The sequence below is a fragment of the Octopus bimaculoides genome, chromosome 16 (assembly GCF_001194135.2).
Source record: "Octopus bimaculoides isolate UCB-OBI-ISO-001 chromosome 16, ASM119413v2, whole genome shotgun sequence".
NCBI classification, from domain to species: Eukaryota; Metazoa; Mollusca; class Cephalopoda; order Octopoda; family Octopodidae; genus Octopus; species Octopus bimaculoides.
In genome coordinates, this window is record NC_068996.1 from 28,746,011 (window position 1) to 28,751,734 (window position 5,724).

Here is a 5,724-nt window from a genome sequence, read left to right on the forward strand (position 1 = left end):
CTGTGTGGTAAGTAGCTTGTTTACCAACCACATGGTTCCGGGTTCAGTCCTACTGCGTGGCACCTTGGGCAAGTGTCTTCTACTATAGCCTCGGGTCGACCAAAGCTATGTGAGTGGATTTGGTAGACGGAAACTGAAAGAAGCCCGTCGTATATGTGTGTTTGTGTTTGTCCCCCCAACATCGCTTGACAACCTATGCTGGTGTGTTTATGTCCCCGTAACTTAGCGGTTCGGCAAAAGCAACCAATAGAATAAGTACTAGGCCTACAAGGAATAAATCCTGGGGTCGATTTGCTCAACTAAAAGCGGTGCTCCAGCATGGCCGCAGTAAGATGACTGAAACAAGTAAAAGAGTAAACAATTATTATTAAGTCTAGACCAGTCTCAGTAAGTGCAACTTGAGACTGAAATCTACATGGCTTTAGGATTTTAAAAAGCTGATATCCTTTGAAACCCAAGATCATATAGTTCATTATTATATATAAAGACATGCTTTTGGCACCAATTCTGAGGCCCTGCCAAAGTTCAATACCAGCTATAAGTCATGTATGTCTTTGCTCCAGGTCTTAAGCTTTTTGTCCTCTCTAAATCCAACCTATTGTCCACCTATTATATATATGACAGCTAAGTAGTTAAACAATAATTGTTGTTAAAATAGGTAAATACCAGAAATCTAGTGGTTAACTGATTAAAATCAACTCCAGTAATTGATTTGTACTTTATTGAGCCCAGATGATTGTCAACCTTGGTAGGATTTGAACTTGGAACAAATGTTGATAGGAATTTTATCTGATGGTAATCCACTACCCTTAGTTGAAAATAAATAATTTGACCTTTTGATGTACATCCATCTGTATCACACATGCAACATTAAAGCAAAGTGGTTTGCCGTTTGCTGAATAATTCATGACAGACCCTCTACTTCCAACCCAAGAAAGCAAAGATCATTTTCCTGATTGGAAGCTATTTTTGCATGGTTGGGAAGTAAACTTTTTAACACAGCTATGCACTATCTAAAAATAGTGTTAACTGGCAGTAAGCAGTTAAAACAAAAATCTTTAATCAAGTCAATCTTTATAAGCAACACCTTCAGCTAGTTGCTTTTGTAATGCAAGTGAATCAATTGAAACGATGTCTCTTATTTGAAATTGTCAATTTCCTACATGTAGAAATAGTTTCAAACTATTTCTGAAGGGGTTTCCTTAATCTCTTGCTTCTGCATATTGACAACTCACCACCACCACACACAACCTCATAGCCTTCATGAAAATATATTTTAGTAAATATACAAAAATGAAAACATGCTAATCTATTCAACAGTACAAAGGCTTAATGAACTACACACAATTACTTTGAACATCACAAACTTCTTGTCATGTCTAACTAAAACCCTCAAAGTTTCCACTAATTCAAAGTCTTACAACTACTTACCCTCACACAAGTAACATTTGCCTAATCTTCATCACAAAAACAATGTTCTTCAGGAAAATACTTTATTTCTTATATTACTGCCCACTCTTCAAAGTACAACTAAGATCCACTAACCGAGTACTGCTTATATATAATATATATATAGTGTTGCAAGACAGTGTATGAGAGAGAAATGTGTTCGCATGGATTATGGTACACTTGCACTAAACGAGGCTGCAAAGAGAAAGGTTTCGAGACGCCACTATGAAAGGTTACACAATAAAGAGAATGAATGGGAGAAAGAGAGTCTGCCGAATGTCGACCCAACAGAGGGACCAGCTATCCGAGTTGACAGTACCATGATAGATAAAGCAATTAATAGCATGAAGACAGGGAAAGCCCCTGGCCCATCAGGAATCACTGCAGCGATGCTCAAAATATCTGACAGTGTCGGCTATAGCCTAGTCACCCGTATAGTTAACCAGGTGATACACGAAGGAGTCATACCCAATGACTGGTGTAGCGGCACCATAGTCAACTGCTACAAAGGTAAAGGTGACGCTTTAGGCCCACTCCTATTTATCATAGTCCTCCAGGCAATACCAGAGGAATTCAAGACAGGATGACCCTGGAAGCTCCTCTATGCTGATGACCTTGCACTAAATGCCGAGTCACTATCAGAACTAAAGGAGAAGTTTCAGATGTGGACTAGAATCGAAGGGCTTTAGAGTCAACCTCGCTAAAACCAAAGCCCTAATAAGTAGGAAGGTAGACAAAACACAAACCCCTTCAGGTAGATGGCCCTGCTTGATCTGTAGAAAAGGCGTAGGTAGAAACTCTATTAGATGCACCCAGTGCAAGCTATGGACACATAAGAGGTGCAGCAATATCAAAAGAAGGTTAACTAGGAAGTTAGTTTTTGTATGTAGCAGATGTTCAGGAGCTATAAACACTGAAAATGTGCAGAAAACAACTTCTGCCACATACCAGGGAGAAAAACTAGAGGTAGTTGATAGCTTCCGTTACCAAGACAGTAGTGGAGGAGGGTGCACTGAAAGTGTAGCTGCTAGAATAAGAATAGCCTGGGCAAAGTTCAGAGAGCTCTTACCTCTGCTGGTGACAAAGGGCCTCTCACTCAGAGTAAAAGGCAGACTGTATGACGCATGTGTACAAACAGCCATGCTACATGGCAGTGAAACATGGGCCGTGACTGCTGAGGATATGCATAAGCTCACAAGGAATGAAGCCAGTATGCACCAATGGATGTGTAATGTCAGTGTGCATACTCGACAGAGTATAAGTACCTTGAGAGAAAAGTTGAACATAAGAAGCATCAGTTGTGGTGTGCAAGAGAGACGATTGCACTGATATGGTCATGTGGTGAGAATAGCTGTGTGAAAAAGTACCACACCCTAGCGGTTGAGGGAATCTGTGGAAGACCTGGGCTGAGGTGGTGAAGCACGACCTTCGGACATTAGGCCTCACTGAGGCAATGACTTCTGACCGAGACCTTTGGAAATATGCTGTGAGTGAGAAGACCCGGCAAGCCAAGTGAGACCATAATCCGAGGCCTCTGCCAGCCCACTTATGCGTACCTTTCCTTCATTGGACACTAAACTCCGCTTGCAAAGACCTGTTGAGGCAAGTGAAATCGAAATCAAACCAAATTCAACAACTGGTACCCATGCCAACGTTTTCTTCCTTGGACACTAAACTCGGCTTGCAAAGACCTGTTGGGACAAGTGAAAGTGAAATCGTGATGGCACCTGTACTAGTGGAGCACCGTCTGAGCATGATCGTTGCCAAAGCAGCTGTCTGGCTTCCGTGCCAGTGGCACGTAAATAGCACCATTTGAGCATGATCATTACCAACGTCGCCTTCCTAGCACGTGAAAAGACATTCAAGCGTGGTCGTTGCCAGTGCCGCTGGACTGGCTCCTGTGCAGGTGGCATGTAAAATACACCATCTTGAGCATGGCCATTGCCAGTACCACCCAACTGGCTTTCATGCTGGTGGCACTTAAAAGCACCCACTACACTTGGCGTTAGGAAGGGCATCCAGCTGTAGAAACTCTGCCAAATCAGATTGGAGCCTGGTGTAGCCATCTGGTTTCACCAGTCCTCAGTCAAATCGTCCAAACCATGCTAGCATGGAAAGCGGACGTTAAGCGATGATGATGAAATCATCACAGCCTTTCACACTGATATAAGTTGGATAGTTCAACAGGATCTGACAAGCCAAAGAATTACACTGAGCTCCAGGGTCTACTTTGGTATGGTTTCTACAGTTGAATGCTTTTCCTGTCAACTACTTCACAGAATGTACCAGAAGCTTCCCCCTCCCCAAGGTACTAGCACTGACACCTCAACTAGGTTGGGTGCAGTATTGAAGGAAGTGGCTTTATGCTCGGTGTTAAGAAGTTAATGTATGACAGAGGGACAAAATCAAGTGTCTTGGTGTAGAGGTAATACAGGACCATCCAACTGCTTCAGTAAGTGTTGTCCAAGCCATGTATGAAGAAGCAGACAAAAATGATTTTTGTATATGCATGTATAAATTCACACACTAAGAGTCCATACACAAAAAAATATCCACTGGTTCAGATTCAGGTTTTTTATTACCAGTGTCCTGTGCCTCATGTAAATAAAAAGCAAAAATCAGTCAATGCTAAGCTGCATGCTAAACCTTGTGCTATCCCCAATAACTTTCCAACAACCTTCTGGATATCAATCTCAAAGCCAAAAGAACTAAATGGGTCCTTGATATATTTACTCACTAATACTTATTTCCATATTCTTTTAGAAACAACATATTTTAGCATGATTCCCAATTTGTAGCAAGGAGTTAATATCTTCCCAAAACAGTTAATGAAAATAAAAAGATTAAAAAAAAACTCAGACACAATAAGAAAACCAAATGAAACACCTTTATTTCACTTGCATACCAATGACAAATTTTAAATTTATGGATCCAAGGAATTTTCCAAAAATAGTATAATAAAATTACTTGTATTCACCAATGTTAAATTACTAAAGTAATAATCAGACATATTAAAGCTCTAACAGACTAAAATAACTAAATCTTCAGCTATTACTTATCAAAACATTTTTATTAAAAAGGCAGGGTCTAGTAAAGATCTGGATGTCTAGATCTAATATGATTGCTTCAGCAAGAAATAAAGAATAGCAAAGAGATGGAGTGAAAGAAAATAAGAAAGTTTTTTGTTGCATTTATTTTAAGTCCATCTCTCAAGAATTGAGTATTGTTTTGAAATTCAGTAAAAAGTTGCCAGTAGAAGCTATTGCAATATCAAGGAATGTAATTCTCCTACAATATATATTAGTGCAGTAGTATGAATCCTGCCAGCATCACAAAACCAATTTCTAAATATATATTGCTATGTTATTTTTAAAAAAAATGTGTACAGATATTTATATATATATATATATATATATATATATATATATTTAGAGGGAGTGGTGATCAGGAGATACCACTTGGTATAGATTATAAAAAATGAAATGTAGATGAATAGCAATATATAGCCCTGCCTTGCTGCCATTTAAAAGAGAATATTGCTATTACAGGAGGAAAAACAGAAAATAGTGGGGGGGAGAGCATAAACTTCAATAAATTGATGAGCTTTTTATGCCAGTGAGCAATTTTCTAAGAAACTAACAGTACAATACAATTACTCCATTATATAAGCATTTACCAGTTAATAATTGCTGACCAAAACCTAAGAATTTAACATGGTGAAAACTTTGTATCATCACTTACAATATGAGGAACTGGTATATCATTGCAATATACATAATTTTTTAATTTTTATTTTTTACAAAAATTGAACAAAAACTAGGGAATGGCAAAATATAAAAGCACATAATGTGCATATCATTCACACCAAAATACAAAACTGGTCAACTGAACGAAGCGACCTCAACTCTGGCCAAAAAGGTGTGAAAAAATAGGAACTCTAAAACTGAGAATCTTGTAATCATTTTAATATATATATATATATTTTAAATAAATTTCTTCAGATAAATCTTTCAAACCAGCAAAAAATAATTTTAAATGCCAGGCCTTAGATGGTGGTGCTGCTGTTGATATTTTTAAATTTTATTTTGCTGGGAATCAAAATAGTTGATGGATTGATTAGAAAAAATAACATTGCAAAATATTAAATATATAGTTGTATATGAAAAGTGTGGTGAAATAGTAAAATATTTCAAAAATAATAAACAGATACCAAAAAAAAAAACAAAAAAAAAAACACCTATGGATCTTTTCAAACACACCATATTACATTTGTGC